Source organism: Hipposideros armiger, unplaced genomic scaffold (assembly GCF_001890085.2).
Source record: "Hipposideros armiger isolate ML-2016 unplaced genomic scaffold, ASM189008v1 scaffold_378, whole genome shotgun sequence".
Taxonomy (NCBI): domain Eukaryota; kingdom Metazoa; phylum Chordata; class Mammalia; order Chiroptera; family Hipposideridae; genus Hipposideros; species Hipposideros armiger.
The window spans coordinates 1,075,647-1,092,352 of record NW_017731728.1 but is presented as its reverse complement, the minus strand read 5'-3'; the positions used below and the strand labels follow the sequence as shown (position 1 = coordinate 1,092,352).

The following is a 16,706-nucleotide window of genomic DNA, read 5'->3' as shown; positions in this document are numbered from 1 at the left end:
CCGCCCCCGCCCTGCACAGCAGTTGGAGCTGCGGCCCGGAGGCGGGCAGCGCTGCCGGAGGGTGCTGACGCAGGAGCCGCGTGTGGGCGGCCGCCTGCGAGTCTGTGTGTCTGTGTGTGTGTGTGGTTGCTGGGGCCTCCCTGGCCTCCTAAATGGGGGTTTCCTCTCCCTGTTGCCAAGGAAACAAACAGAAGCGCCACAACTCCAAGAAAGGGGCTGGAGGAAAGGGTCCCCAAGCTCCGTGTCCCTGCACACTTCCAGGAAGTGAGGCAGAGAGGGATCCCCCTTCACCCTCCCCTCATCCAGGTGCCGAGCAGACGTTTGTGGGGCCTGAAACCAGAGTGGTCAACTGTCCGGGTGTACCGAGCCCTGGGGAGTTTCGCGGCACAAGGCCTTTCTGTGCTAAAACCGGGACAATCCCTGGCCACCCGGGACAGTTGGTCTCCCTACGAGTCCGTCCAGTTTTTGTGGGGATGCCCTCTTTTACAAATATGAGACTATCTTTTACAAATTTTACAGGGACACGTGACCACGTGGGACCATAGGCAGGCTCCTCACCGGGTCCTGGAAGGGCCTGTGCAACCGGGGGCTCTGCAGGGTCACCGGCCTTAGCTTCCTGATACATCTGCCTGCCCCCAGCCCCTGCAACCCCAAGCTCCTCGGGTCACAGGTGTCAACTGGGAAAGACAACTCTCACAGCAGGAGGGCAGTGGTTCATCAGATGTCCCGATGAGTGGGGCAGAGCAAGGGGCACTTTCTGGAGAAGTGGGTGGCAGGTGGATGGGCAGGGTCTCTGCCCCATCAGGAGGGAGGGAGGGCCTGTGGCGTGGGACAGGGACTGTCCTGGGAAAGGGACTGTCCTGGGCCGGTCCTGCTTCATTTGTTGCTGGGAAGCCAGAACTTCAGAGCTCGGAGGGGTCTTCCGGCATCCTGCAGGCCAGCCTCTACTTCCACACCTGACTCGGCCCAACTCCCAGATTCCTCTTTGCCCTGTAAGTCCAAAGCTTACAGGGCACCCTGAGAGCCCACCTCACTTTGGTCTTGACCCCTGAGGGGCTCTTCAGGACAGTGACAGGTAGTGGGACAACCACTGGAGGACGGGTGGGGCAGCGGGGCCTGGCTGGGAGGGACAGGATGCACAGGCTGAGGCTGGCTGCTCTCAGGCTGCCCAGGGAGGGGCCGAGGGGGCATCTGTTTCCTCTTGGCCATGGCTCCCTCCATCCTAAACCCCAGAGGAGGTGAAAATGGTGCTGGCTTCCTGAAGCAGGGCTTCCTGGCCCGGGGATGGGGGACTGGTAGGGTATCTATCAAAACACCCCACATCCCCTCACCTGTCCCCCCCTGGAGCTTCAGCGAGCTGAGCTAAGGCTCAGAGGTGGAGCTATATTTCCTGTTGGGGCAGAGAGGTGAGGTCCTGGGGCTCCTCGAGCACCAAGGATTACCGGCAGTGATAACCAGGCTGGGCTCCCAGTGGGGTGGGGTCAGGGAGAGGCAGGGGGCCTGTCCGGCTCAGGTGTGGGGTCTCACTCTGGATGGAGGATGGACCAGGAGGGGCTCAGCACAGACGGTGGTGACTGGGATGAAGGGAGCGATCAGGGCGGGTGAAGGGAGGAGACTGGGGAGAAAGTACCACGAAGGAGGAAGAGCTGAGTTTTGAAGGGAAGGGGCTCAGATCACACCTGGAGTCTAGGCCAGGGGCTCCGGAGAGTGGGGAGCTGGGCAGAGGGGAGGCTCAGGAATTGAGGAGAGGGGCGGCTGCCTGGCCGGCCCACAGGCGCTCCAGCCCCAGATCCTGGTGGGGCAAATATTTACCTGGCAATGGTTGCTAAGCAGGGAGGAAGGCGGAGGGAGGCCAGCAGCTGGAGGCCTTGGAGGCTCCTCCCCATCCCTCGCACCAGACAGCTTAGAGGTGGAGGGAGCCACCCTGCAGCAGCCCTGCAGGCTCGGCTATAGCCCTTCATGTATCTTGGGGTCACCTCTACCCACCCCGCAACCCCAACCTGGCAACAGGCCAGAGGGCTGGGCTAGGGGGAATTCAATCCCTGGACCCCAACCCTAGGACAGCTCTTGCAAAACACCCACTTCCCAATCCACTGTTCAGTGGGGGCTGGAAAGCGGGGTGGTCCAAGCAATCAGAATGCTGTGAGGAAAGAGATGCTGAAGGAGGGAGTCAGGATGTCCAGCGGACGGGGGCTGGAAGAGAGGATGAGGGGGCTGAAAGGAGGGAACGGAGGGAGTCAGTCCATCAGAGGCAGAGAAGGGGCAGGTGGGGGGCTGATGGGCCCAGAGAAGAGCGGTCCTCAGGGGCATTCCCTGCTCTGGCCCCTGGGCGGGGGGTGGGGGAGCAGAGGAGAGGAGGGTGTACTTGGATGGAGCCAGATGTGGCCCATGTGATGTGGGTTGTCTCTGGCATGGGCACAGTGGGCAGGACCCACAACCGCTGCCAGGAAGGATTAGTCAGAAACTGGGAGCCGGGAGGAGGAAGCAGAGCTACTCCAGGACCCCCAAGGAAGCAGAGGGGAGCTCTGGGGAGGGTGGAAGGGCGCATGGCCTGCAAGGAGGAGCAGCCTAGGGCCATGGGCTGCCCTCCCCATCCCCCCTCAGGGTTCCATCCATCCCCCGGGCGGAGCCTCTGTCTCTTGCACAGAATGATACCCCTTCCCAGAGCCCAAGATGTGTCCAGCACACAGGAGGGACACACAGTAGGTCCCCGTCCTCACCCACCTCCTCAGGGTGAGATCTCTGCTCTGCAGGGCTTCGCCCTGGGGGTCCACATGTCTCACCCTCTGCCACAGGCCCTCTGGAAATTGGGGTGCAGAAATGGGGAGGCACAGAGAGGAAGCTGCGAGGGCCAAGAGGAGGTTCCTAGAGCCCAGGTTCCCCGGTGCTGATGGGGGGTTCTCAGAGATCGAAGGGTTGGCTAGCATGGCTGCGGGCCCCATGGGTCCACCCTGAATGGGGGTAGACGGAGGGCTGTCACTATGGTGACCCCAGAGGACACATTGAAGCTCCACTCCAGGAGGGACTTCTCCAGGCCCCCTCAGCAGCATGAGCTGGTCCAGAGGGGTAGGAGACCCCAGAGCAGATGTGAAGGGTGGGCCAGGGCACGGCAGATAAGGGAAGACCTCTAGAAACAGAACGAGGGACCCCTGGAGAGCCAGGTCCAAGCTGGCAACCAAAAGAGTGTTGTTTTCCAAACTCCCATCGGAAAGTTTGGAAAATGTACATGGAAACATGACTCACTGCCCCCTCCCCATGGCCCCGCTTTCCTGGTTTCTGTGATTTTTCTCCCAAGAGTTAATTCAAATCACATTCTCATAGAAACCAAGCTGAATGAGGGAGGGCAAAGAGCAGCTGAAGAAGGCTGAGAGGCGCCATGGGTGGGGCCGGAGATGGAGAAGGGTGCTGGGCAGGGCACACAGGCTGCAGTGATTGTCCCCTGTGGTCACCTGGGGTGGGGTAGGGGAGGGGACTTCAACTTCCAAACACCAGCCCACGTTAAGGGTGGGAGTAGAACCCACCCACACCAGCACCCCCGAGGCTGGTATGGCCACCGCACCGTTGCCCTGGGTACCCCAGGCCCCAAGAGCTTGCCTTCTGGCCTCCTCTTTGGAACCCTCCCCAGAGCCACAGCTGAGGCCCGGGGCTGGGAGGTGGTGGTGTGGGGAGCTCCCTGAACTCGGCCATCTCCACTGCTCCCTCCCCGGAGAGACTGCCGTGGAACAGGCAAGGGCACACCCCTCCCTTTGAGCCAGGGAGGGTCCCACCCCTGACAGGGTGTCTCTGGGCCAAGACTTCCCAGCTTGTCCCTCAGAGGGGGAGCCTGGTACTGGGCCAGGGACAGTGGCCCTTCCACGCCACAGAGTTCCTGGAACAGGACTCTAAGCATTCCCAGGGGTGATTCCCGAGCTTCCATACTTGCCATCCCTCCTTGGATGTCCCAGATGGAGTTCTCCACGTCTCCCCAACACCCCAGCCCCCTCTGCTCCTCCTTCCTCAGCCTCCCCCTCCATCTCCTTTGGCCAGTGAGTCCCCAAGTCCTGTGGATCCCGCCTCCGCAATCTGTCTCCATTCTGCGCACTGCCCCCAGCTCTCCGTCCCAGTCACCATCACCCTTGGGTAACAGCAGGAGCTTCCCAACCAGCCTCCCGGCCTGGCCGCCTCCCTTGCCTCTGCTCCAATCCTCTCTCCTCCCTGAACCACGGCCATCTTTCCAAAATATCACCCTCGGCATGTTTCTGTGAGACTTCAGACTAACAGAGCATCCCACTGTATTCAGGACAGCGTCCAGGTCCCGTGAGCGGGCTTGTCAAGCCGTCCGTGACCGCTATGCTCACATCTCCAGCCTCAGCCCTCACCCTCTGGATCCCAGCAATCGCGACCTCTCTCCTCACATCTAAGCTAACCTGCCTGAGCTCAGCACAGCTTTGCCCTCTGACCAACTCCTACTCAGCCTCCAGGCGCAGCCACAGGTGCCCCCAAGACTGGACTAGGTGTCGCTGTTAAGCCAACATCTCGCGTCATACTGTAGTGACGCTGTTGGTACACCTCTGTCTTCCCCCATTAGGGGAACGCCTTGAGGGTAGAGGTTGGAGGGTCTGACCTCCCAGCCCCCAGCACAGTGCCTGGGACATGGGGAGGGCTCACTTCGTGCGTTGACCACGTCACCATACCGCCATCACAAGTCAACACTCTCAAAGCGCTCGGCTTCTCCCTCTACTTTCTCCACACCCCCCTCTTCACTGGCTAATTCGAGCCTCCCCTTCCTCCACGCGGCCCTCACTGCCTGCCTTCATGGGAGCAGCACACGTGCCCTGTGACTGTGTAGCTCCACTCCCAGCCTGGGGCAGTCACAGTACCACCGGCGGTGACAACAGCTACTGTTTCTACAGTACTCTCTCTGTGTCAGGGCTTGTTCTAGGTTCTTTCCATCCATTGACTCATTTGATACCTAGCAGGAGCTAAAACGAGAGGTTGGCCTGAGAACTTGACTTGTCTGAGGGGTCAGGACAGACCTCTCCAGGAACCTGTAACGCCACATGTACATGAGGTGGATATAGGCTAGGTCCATAATGAATGTTTATTGAGGGAACAGTACAATTGCCTGCCTTTATAGCAGGTCCTATCACTAGTGAAACATTATCTCCAGGCAGCCCTGGGAGTGAGCATAGCAAGGTCATTATTCTCGTTTTATAGAGGAGGACTCAGTCCAGGTGAGTGGGAGGGACCTGCTTCCGGCCACACAGGTAGTAACTGGATCTCATGCAAACCGAAGCAACTCCAGGGCTGTGCAGAGGGTCCTGTGTGGTCCAGGACAGGAGGCCGCTGGGCAGGGGTGGCGTGGGGTGTTATTGGAGAGTTTTCAGGGGTCAGGGCTGGAGGAAACCTCGGAGACCACACATCCAGTGGTCTCAACCCTCACTGGGCATCAACACCACTTGCGGAGGGCGATTTCCAAACTGCCAGTGCCCAAAGCCTCAGATAACTTGATTCAGTAGTTGGTCTGGGGTGGGCCCTGGGCGTTTTTCAGTAACCACCACTTCAGTCTGTCGTCTTACAGATGAAACGGCTGAGGCTTGGAGTGGGAATTCTGATAACAGCTGACAGCTCACGACGCCACACTGTTCTAGATAGGGCAGGTGCGTTATTCACCTGACCCTCACCACGACCCTGCACGGAAGACACTTACTGTCGGCTCCATGTTAACGGTGAGAAAACAAAACACAATGGGTCCAAGATCACAGAACCAATAAGTGACGGAGCTGAGAGTCAAACCCGAGTCCCGACAGCGAAACCCACACTCCCAACCTTGACCCCACAGCTGTCAACTCCAAAATTGCAAAGCAGCCCATGGAAGAGCCAGACTGGATCCCATGTGTCTGGGCAGAAAAGTCCAGAAGCTGATGAGAGTGGGTAAACTGAGGTCAGAGAAGCCATGTTCCAAGTGGGAGGCCTGGAGGCTCCCACAGGGGCTGAGTGGTGAGGGGCTGGGCAGCGGGCGCCTTCTCCACAGGGCCACCCTTCACCGGCCTGCCTCCCTCCCGGCCTCAGGCGAGGCCTGACCAGCCCCAGCTCAGCTGTCACCCTCCCTGAGATAATTGACGGCAGCCTCCTAATTGCTGATCACAAGGAGGCAATTAAGTCCAAGTAGGGAGCAAGGGAATTAGTCCTTGGCCTCCTTGGCCTCTGGGCATCTCCCCCCCCCCAACCTGCTGCCCACCTCCCGCCCACCCCCACCCCCAGGGAAAGAACTGCTGCTTGCATTGAGCATGTGCAAGTGCACATTCTTTCTATGCTTTCCCAAGGATCAAGGGTCAAGCGCCTCACCCCCTCACTGCAGGCCAGCTCGGTCTCCCAGTCCCACTAGACAAGGACATTCATGTCACCTCATCCTTCACAAGTGCTTGCCCACCATCCCATCCCTCCTACCCACAACCCTGGAGGTAGGGTACCCCTCATTATCACTGGGGCTTAGAGACGGCAAGTGACGTGCCTAAAATCACAGTTTCCTGTGACCCCAGATCGCGTACCCTTGCTGTACAAATGGGATAAGTCTGTTGATGTCACCTCCGTTATTCCCGATGTCGCATGCAGGTAAGCGAGGCCTGAACCGGTACTATGCTAGGTTGTCCCACGTAACCTGCTGTCTCCCTCTGTTCACTTGCTTGACTGTTCCAGAGAACCCAGTGCCAAATTCAACAGTCAGGAGACGGGGGCTCTAGTTCTCTCTCCCACGAATTCACTCTGTAGTCCTGGAGAGACTGTTTCCCCCCCATGGGCCTTGGTTTCTCCACTTACAAAACAAGTGGGCTGGATGGGAAGGTTTCCACGGCCCTTCCAGCCTCCACCCTCTGCTGCAGGGGCAGAGGTGGTGAGAGCTGGGCTTTCCTCCTGTGTGCCATCAGGGCCCTGGGGGTGGAATGTGGACACCCCTTTCATACTGAAACTGTGGGGGCCCCATAGCGCAACAAGAATGAAACTGACCTGATGGCAACTGGGGGAGGCCGGGAACTCCCTGCTGTAGCAGGGGCTGGGAGCGGGGAGTCGGGGGGCAGACATGACGTACGTACACACACACACTCCTGCCTCCAGGGCCAGAGCACAAGGAAAATGATGGGGGAGGTTGGAGGAGGTGCAGTCTGGGCTGGCTCACAGTTCTGGCCCACATCAGGCCACACACGGCAGGGCAGGCAGGGAGGCTGGGGAGGTGGGTCTCGGCCACACGCTAACTGGCATGCCCTTGCTCCCCCTCTATCGCTTTCTGGGTCTTCACAAGCATGGCTGGAGTCAGACGAGCCTGGGTTCTGATCCTGGCTCTGCCACTCGTGTCCTGTCACCCTGGGCCTCGTCTATAAAATGGGACGTCAGTCACCTCCCAGGGCCCTCAGGAGCAATAAGTGAGATGCGTATGCACAGTGAGAGGGCAGAGAACCCAGTTCCCTCCTACAGCAGGCAGAGCACGCGCCCAGGGGCCAGGTTGGGGGAGCGTGGTTGAGCACCCAAGAACCACAGAGCATCCGTCCCGGCACCCTGTGCCCAGCGCCCAGTCCCTCTGCAGCAGCCTTCCTTTTCCTGTGGTGAATCACTGCTCACAGGCCCTGGGGACCCAGGAGTCCCCGGCTTGCCACAAACACTACCATTGTCATAGAAACCGGGCCTCCCCTTCCTCTTATGCTGATTGGTTTCACCACATCCTCCAGGCTGTGTCTGGTTCCTAGATCTCAGCGTTTGACTCACTGATTGAAAGGCTTCTCGTTTCAGATCCCCAAGATGCTGTCAGCTTTACCCCCACTCCTTCGCCTCTGTCCCCAGCCCCTCAGCCAGGCCCTGTGCCCCAGCGGCCCCCACTCCCTTCGCTGTCAAGTTAGGGCACCCCCCCCTTAGGAAGACCTCTGTCCAGGGGCGGGGGCGGTGAGCACGGCGGCCAGGATGCCGGGCCTGGGGCCCCACCGGCTCTCCCGCCCAGCTCCGACGCAGCCCAGCCCGGGGCTGTGAGACCAGCAAGGGCAAGGGAGGTGGCCGCGGGCGGAGACCGGCGGGCGCTGGCGCCACCTGCTGGCCGGGGGGACCAGCCCCCACCTTCTCTTTCGCGGTGGCCGTGTCCAGGCTAGTCCAGAGTGGCAGAAGGCCCTGGCTCTGTGTCCTCTCAGGGGACAGCCATCCCTTCACTCACAGATATTTACCATCTGTGTCTCCTCGTGGAACCAGCAATTAAATCACGAGTGCCTCAAAAGGGACAGCGGGGGGGAAGGAAGGGGGCAGAAGACAGGGCACCGGACCCAGGTCGCCGGTTTGCAGCAGGCCTCCCGGAGGGCGGGATGACGACGCCCTGAGTCACGAAACCGACAGCTATTAAGCGCTTTCTGTGTACTCGGTGCTATGTCAGCCCTTACACGCCTCTTCCCACGAACCACACAGCCCCATGGGGTAACTGCTACGGTTATCTTCCTTTTACAGACGGGAGAACAGATCCAGAGACAGTAAGTGACCTGCACAGGCGCCGCCCGCTCACCTGCGGCCCGGGTTTGGAGGACATCCACACTCCCACGGCAAGGGAGGGGAGCGTGGGTCCCGGCGGGGGAAACCGCGGGCGCGGAAAGCTCTGGGCCTGGGCAGACAGAAGGGCAAAGGAGCCGGACAGGAGCGTCCAGGGAGGGAGGAGAAACGCCGGGGAGCCAATAGAGTTTGGAGGTGGGCGGGACTAGCAGGGTCAGAGGTCAGATGTCAGAGGTCAAGCAAGATGAAAACCGACTGGACGCAGCCTCTGCTCCGACGGGGCCCCGGTCAGTGGGGGAAGGCTGAGCCGAGAACCTGAGGGTAGCCAGTCCCTTTCCGCAGGTCTGAGGTCACGGCTTGGGCCAAACAACAGACCTTGAAGTCTGTGAAGGCTGCCTGGGACGCAGGCCGTTACCCACCAGGGAGAAGGGCAGGGGAGCACTTCTAGAAAACGACGGGCGATAAGGGGCACCGGGAAGCCTGGCATGCAGTGTCCCACCTCTCTGCAGCACCCAGCCTGAACCCTGCATGGCAGGAACGCAGTACTGGTGGGAATTCACTGTCAGGACTGCTGGTGGCTCAGGAGGGATCTCCGAGCAGGTGAACTCCTCCCCTGAATCCCCGCGGGTAAAAGGAGCCTTGGCCATAGCGTGCCCTGGAGAGAGCAGAGGAGCCTAGATGCAGGGGTCAAGAGCTCCGGCCAGGTCCCCTCCACCCCCAGACTTTCAGGCGCTGTTCTCCCTGCGGGGAACTCTCTTTGCCCCGCTCATCTTGGCTGTCTCCCGCTCACTCAGCCTCCAGAGCTGAGCTTAGGCGTCCTGTCCACGCAACGGCCCTCGGTGGCCCTCCTGAGTCTGTTGTGGCAGCGGGCGCTGACCCTCTGCAAGGACCTAGCCCACAGTGCAGTCAAAGCCACTTTCCGCGTTCTGCATGCTACAGCAGACGGAAAGCCCCCAAGGACAGGGGAAGTGTCTCTCCAAAGCCTGCCAAAGGGAAGGAACTTGATAAAAATGTTTGTGTGAGTGATTACTTGAATGAATAAAAGGAAGAAAATTACCGTGTGATACTGAACAAGTCACTCCCCATTTTGGGGCCTCAGCTTCCTCTTCTGTAAAGTGGGGACAGGAGTATGGAACAGTGATGTGCTTGTACATGCTTAATAACCTGGGGGTGGAAAGCCCTGGTTTGCGGCAATTGCCAATTTCTATGATGTAAATTCGCTCACTGTGGCTGCTTTCAAGTTTGAACAATGGGCTTTCACCAGCACGTGTAAGGCACCTCCAACTCGACACTGCAGGTGGGTGGCTTGGGCCAGAGGGCCTCCAAAGCACTTTCTAGCTCCAAGTCCTTGTACGAGGCCCCTCCCAGGAGCCCGAGGCTCAGAGGTTAAGCTGCTCCCCACTCTCATTACCTCCCCAGCACCTCCAATTATCTCTAGTACCCTGTTCCAGGACCTGGTGCCCTTTATTGCTCAAAGCCCTAAAAGGTGGCCCGTGTGGCTGGAGTGGAGAATGGGAGGGAGACCAGCTAGAGGCCACTGCAGGCAGGAGAGGATGGTGGCCTGGACCAGCGGAGGAGCAGTGGAGGCGAGAAGTTGTTGGACTTGGAAAGTGTTTTGAGGTGTCTTCGAGAGGACTGGGTGATGGACAGGATGAGAGGAAGTGAGGGGAAAGGCAGGAATCATGAATGGCTCCTGAATCATGGGCTTGAGCACCCATGCGGATGGTGGTCCTTTACCAGAAAGAGGGGGAGAGCAGGTCTGGAGTGTTGTGACAGCACCAGGACTCAAAACTCCTGGTTCCAAGTCAGCACCTGCCTTCCCCGTGGGGGACACTGGGAGGAGGCATGGAGAAAGTGGGACAGAGGAGGGGGGGACACAGTAATGGACAGGGGAGGAAGCCAAGGACACAAAATAATAGTAAACAATAGCCCACATGCTGCCAGGCACTGCGCTTTATACAGCTCTGGTAAATTCTCACCATGTGAGCTACCTTGCTATAAATTCGTCACCTCACACCTCTCTACCCCGATGTCCTGCTTTATTCTTCTCCATAGCGATCACCACTACCGGAAATTACAGGATTTCCTTGTTTACTGTCTCCCTCCCTTCCCCATCTTGTTCAGTGGTGTATCTCCAGTGCCTGGAACAGGGCCCAACACAGCAAGTGTTCAATATATATTTATTGGATGAAAGATTTTAACTGCGTATTAGGTAGGTATTATAATTATTCCCCTTCAGATCCAGATAATTGGACTTAATGCCTGTTTCCTTAGCCTGTCCCTTGAACAGTGTCTCCCGGGGACTCAGGAGGGCAGCTGGACACGAAGCCAGTGTCAGGCAGCTGGAGGGGGTGCAGGATAACCTGGGGAGCTGGTCAGACCATGGGGACGTCCAGGTCTCGGCCACTGGGTTTTCGTCCTGAGTCAGGAGTAGACTGGTAGCCTTGTTGTCTCCCACGTGTTGGATGCCCTGCCAGAAAAGGGCAAAGTGGAGCTTGAGAGGACACCTGAGGAGGCAGGGCTGGGCATGGAGCCTTCGCTGGGCAGGAGAGAAACACCTGGGCCCCAGAGTGGGAACCCAGACTGGAGCAGCTCCCAGCAGTTGACCTGCAGCGCCACCTCGTGGCCAAGGTTCAAAGGCGCTTTTCCTCCAACTGTCCCCTGCGCCTTAGGATCCAGGCAAAGGGGTCACCTGCCCAACCAGCAAGCCCCGCTGGGCTCCTCTGGCACCAACCTCCAGTCATACCTGCAATGCTTTCCCTTTGCGTGAACCTCGCTCACCTATCTGGGACTCCAGACCTACCTCACCCAGGAAGCCTCTGCAATCGGCTCCAGCGTCAGTGACCACTCCCTCCTCGGCCTCCAGAGACTCACTGGCTGTCACTGTTTACCTCTGGGGTCCTAGGCTCTGGAGTCACACAGATCTGGCTTCGAACACTAGAGTGTCCACTTCCCAGCTGTGTGACCTGAGCAAGTTACTTAACCTCTCTGAGCCTTAGGTCGCAAAGATGGCGATTCCAGCCTCACAGAGTTGTGAAGAGGACTAAATGAGATCAAGGCTGTGAAGGCCAAGAGGGCCTGGCAGTGAGCAGGCACTCAGCAAACGGCAAGTCCCTTCCCACCCCTCTCCCTGACTTCTTTTCTTTCCTGAAAAAGGGAAGGAGGACGGAACAGAAGGCACAAAAGAGGAGTCGCAGGACCTGGGTCCTCTGGGCCTCAGTCTCCTTCCTTGTAAAACAAGGCCATTAAGTAACCGATGAACTCATTCATTCATTCAACTTCGATTCCATCTAAGATCGTCTCTACAGTGTGTCTCTTACATCTGTTCATTCATCTGTGCCAGGCTGTGTCTCATGCCTCAGTTTCCCGTTAGTATCTAGCACAGTGCCTACCTAGCACAGTGAAGGCACTGTAGAAATCCCTCAACGACAACCCACCAAGGGCATGTTTACTGCCTCCCCCTCCCTGCCCCAAGAGAGCACCCAGTCCTGGCTGGCAGCAGGAGTCTCCCCCTCCCTCGCCCCAGCCCGAAACCAGAGCTGGCGCCACTGGGTGAGGAATCTGGGGACCAACTGTCACAGCTCCAGTATCACCTGCCTCCGGGACGCCTGGGTCCAGCCCTGAGTCCCAGCAAGTTCCTGTCAGCCAGCTGTCCTGGGGGACCCAACCCCTCTGAGCTGCTCTCCCGGGGGAAATCAGAGAGTACAGGAGACCTAGTAGGGGGAGCTGGAGTGGTCCCAGGGGAGGAGCAGAGGTGTTTATCTGTCCAGGCCCAAACCTCAGGCTGGGCTTCAAAGCCCTCGGAGGTCAGGTCCCTAACAACAGAAGGACCCGCAGTGACCTCCTTTCTCCTTCAGCCTCTGTAGCCCTCTGAGTCCCAAAGACCGTCTGGCCCTCACACTGACTCCCAGGTTCACTGAGCCGGGTAGACCTGTTTCTGTCCTGCTGAGGGCAGAGACCAAGTTGGGCATTTCTTTTGTGCATCCCACAGAATTTCCCCCAATATATTCTCATGGATCGAGATGAATGAGTTGAGTGTGTTCCAACAACAGAGAAAACTGGCTGCACTCTCAGTAGCAAAAGGGACATCCCATAAGGGAGGGGGGCACTTAAGAAGAGGAAGCCCCATGAAGCAGAAAACAGGAGGCTCAGCTGACTAGGACAGATGGACCGGACATCTGAGAGGAGGAGGGACATGGGTGACATAACCTCTAGAAGGGCGGGCCAGCTTGGTAGGGCAGCCTTGGTGGCAGCCTCCTATGTCTCCCTCCCTCGAGGCTTTGAGACTAGGGCAGGGAGGGGCAGGACCGGGCGTGTCCCTTTCACTTGGTACCTGGTGTGTAGATGGAGATGTCAGGTGCCCAGGTTTGCTCAGAAAAGCGAAGGGACACAGCTCCTCCCAGACAGCAGTCCGGATCACCCACCCCATTCCTGTCCTCCAGCCTCACAAGAACCCTGGGCCGCCCACTCCCGCCTGGGTCACCCTTCCTGCCCTGGACCAGGCCCGTGTGTGCACACACGCACACTCATACCCTTGCACAAGGACACACACTGCACATGGCTAACTGAACAACTCCACAGCGTCCTCTGTTCCTCAGGCCTGAGGCCAGGAGCCCGGTATGTGTGCGTGTGACAGAGTTCGCCTCTACTCCGGGGCTCAACAGGAATTATTTTGGGAATTATCTGCTGTTTGTGTGAGATGGTCTTATTTATGCAAGTCTAGACCTAGAACTGATTTCCGGAGACGCACGGTGGGTCAGGATCTCTTCCAGTGCCTGGCACATTGTAAAAGCTCCCTAGGAAACAGTCTGCTGAATGAATGAATGAGTGAGTGAGTGAGTGAGTGAGTGAGTGAGTGAGTGAGTGAAAATGAATTAACGGAGACCACTGTCTAGCCAAGTCAACTGTAAGGGAGGACAACCAGGGCTAGGAAACTAACGTTGACAGGACACCTAAGAGGAACCAGGCACAGGGCCAAGCCCTCGGTGTATGGTTTCCATTTTAGAGAAGAGGAAATTGAGGCTCAGCAGTAAACAACTGCCCAAAGGGCAGTACCCACAGGCTGCATGTCTGGCCCCCGAGGCCTGCCCCTTCCTCCTACACCATGAAGCTTCAACTACATAGTTACGGTCAACACACGCTTACTGAGCTTCTGACAGGACTGTGTGCTGGCTGGGCACTGGGGGGCCAGGACAATGACAAAGATGAGAGACACGGTCCTGTTCTCTAAGGTCCCAATGGGGAGAGATACGCCACCTACACACCTTTCTGGTCCTAACGCAGAGAGTGGAGGAGGGGAGTCCCCTAAACAAAGGAGGCCACCAGCCTCTGGGAACAAGGAAAGGACTCATTAAAACCCTGCCCCAGAACCTGGCCCTCCAAGGTGCCCACCTTCGGGGCCTTCTGCTGCCTGGACACTCTGGTGGTCCCTGCTGTGGGTGGACACGCCCCACACCGTCCGCAGGCACACACTCCCACGTGTGTACCGGTGCCACAGACCTAAGCGAGCTCAGGCACGTCCTGCCCTGCGGGGGCCAGGTTCACGGTGGCCTCTGCCTTGGACCTCTAGCAGGGAGCATGAACGCACCCAGGGAGCTGGTTTGTCCTTGTTGGACCAACGAGGTGGGTGCAGCAGGGCCCCGCCGTCTCCCCTACCCCATGCCTTTGTCTACCCCTTCCTAGCCAGCTGTCCCCCTCCCCACTCTCACCCACTTGTTTCTGTCCTTTGTTTTCCTCCCTGGCCAAATCCCCAAGGCTTCCTTGGTCATTAACCTCCTGCTTTAATTAGCTTAGTGGGGAGGAAAGTAGAAGCAGGGCAAATTCAGGGGTGGGTGTCTAGGGGTAAAATCTCATTTGGGTGGGGACAGGAAGGCTCCGACCAACTGGTGACAAAAATGCCTGGCACACAGTAAGTCCTATGCAACTGTTTGCTATTTCTATTAATGTGAAAAACAGTCGCCTGGTCCACAGAGTAAGAACCTTCTCCCAATGAGAGCCCCGTGGTCCCCAGTACCACAGCTCCCCCAAGGCAGGGTCCTGGGGCAGAAGGAGGGGGACAAGAGTAGGGAACAGCCCACTCCCACAGGGCCTTGTCTCTCCATTTCTTCCTCTCCCACTCTTGCTTGGAGGTGGTAGGACCCAATCACATAGTAAGGTTTGTTGTTAATCTTATGTTAAGTCCCTGATCCAGGGGGCACCCCTCCCAACTCAGGGGCCTTCCGTGGTTCATGGCTCCCCCTCCCTGAATCTTCTGCCTAGCTTAGGAGCAAGAGCCCCACAGTGTGCCAAGCCCCAACCCACCCTAAGAGCCTCCACTCTGGCTCCCACCCTGCCACTGGTGTGCAAATTTACTCTCTCCACCAACCAGTCTAGGGAACCTGGGCTTCACATACGTGCCAGGTCTATGAGGTCATCGCATCTGTTCCCCTACCTCCAAGCAGGACTTTACCTCACAAACTAGTTTTGTTTCCAAGTGCTCCAGAAAAGGACACCTTACCAGTGTAGCTCACCCACCCATTCTTATAAAACTCTTTTGTAAAGTTCTTCTTCAAGTCTGACCTCCAGCCCTCATGCTGCAGTGCCATCCTTTCTCCTCTTGGGAAAGACTCAGGCATAAAAAGTGAGAAAAGAAATGCCGAAGATATGGGGTAAAGGGAGAAGAAAAGGTTGCATTACACTCCAACTTCGCCGAACTCCCTCTAAAAGTGTCCAAGTGTCCAAGTCATGCCTTAAAAACTTATTTTCACTTTCACCAAATTTCCAGAGTCGAAGGAGCTGAATTAATGGGTTTTCAATGAGGGAGAGAGGTGGGGGAGTGGAATGATGGTGGGGGCTCACGAACAGATGGCCCCCGAGCTGTATGCATGGCCCGGGCCTGAAGGAAGTCTGGGTCTCCCATCGATCCCGTCTCTCCTTCCTCCTTCTGTAGCACCCAAAGCTCATGGCCCTCATCCCAAACTGTTCGGTCACATCCCACCTTTAAGACTTTCCCTGCCTCCCCACTTTCGGTCTCCCACGTCTCTCCTATCCCCCCCGCACCCCTTCATCCTTCCCACCTCCATCGCTCTCCAGTCCTCCCGGCTTCCCCGCCACTGATCAGAAGGCCGTGAACTAACTCACCTCCCAGTCGGTGCCTCTCAGATCTCCGAGACTGGGGGGCGGGTGGGGAGGAGGGGAGACGGCTTGCCGCTTGGGGGTGAGGGGACCCCGTCTTTTGCCTGGGGGTCCCACCCTCCAGCCCGGCACCCCATCCTGGCCCCCACTGCGCGCAGAGCCGGGTTCTCCCCGCATCGCGGCTGCGGGCTTTGTCTGCTCTGCGGAGAGCCTCTCCCCGCGGCCCGGAGCCGGATCGACTCTGGGAGAGCGGGAGGGGGAGCGGAGAGGCAGCGCGGCAGGGAGGGGGAGCGGGGAGAGAGAAAGCCGCAGTGACCCAGCCGGGACCGCTCCCCGCCCTCTCGTCCCCCCTCATTACCATAAGAAAGAGGGACCCGAGACGGGCCGGGATCGCGAGGGAGCCCGTCTTGGGAGGGGGACGCCCTCCATTAGCCTTTTTTTCAACCGTTGCGTTTCTGGACACTAAGTCCTCTCCCCGTGCCCGCCCCGGGGGAAAAATTAGGGACCTAGACTTTCTTCCCACCCCCCCAGCTTTGCCTCCGAGCCCGCGGGTCAAGACCGAAGGCACATCCCTATCCTCCTCGGGTCAAGGAATGCGTCCCCGCGCCCCCGAGGGCGGGGAACTACAACTCCCGGCATGCCGCGGGCGCCCCCGGCGCGCCCCCCTCCCGTCAGTTCCATGCTGCTCCATCCAGTTCATTTAAAACAAAAGAGTTTGAGCGCTGGAAGGGGCTGGGCTCTATTGGGGGCCACGGAGCGCCGCTCCTGGACTGGGGCTCGGTGCGGGAGCCTAAGGGGGGGCGTCTGGACGGCGGGGTCTAGAGACTCCCGGGTCCGAGGCGGGAGGGGTGGGGGCAGAGATCCCGCAGCCCCCCGCCCCCCGTCACCCCCGGAGAGGAGAGGAGATCTGCTTTCTCGGTTCTGCTTCTCTTTCCCCCCACCCCCACCCCGGGGGCTGGGGCGAGGGGAGTCGGGTTACAGGGTGTTTGGGGAGGGGGGCTTAGGGGGAGGGTCTATCTTTCTATCTCGCTTTCTTCCCCCCTCCCCAGTTCTTTGTTCCCCCCTCCCCACACACCCCCTCCTCTCCCCTCCCCTCC

The 16,706-nt window shown here is 58.7% G+C and overlaps 1 protein-coding gene across 1 annotated transcript in view; it reads right to left on the bottom strand.

The window, feature by feature from the left end:
- The window catches only part of LMNA (lamin A/C), a 39,887-nt gene extending 23,907 nt beyond the window's left edge, over window positions 1–15,980 (bottom strand). The window contains exon 1 of the mRNA XM_019662592.1: window positions 15,616–15,980. The gene's annotated coding sequence lies outside the window, so the exon portion shown is untranslated. The remainder of the gene's footprint in view (window positions 1–15,615) is intronic.
- Window positions 15,981–16,706: the final 726 nt, after the last annotated feature.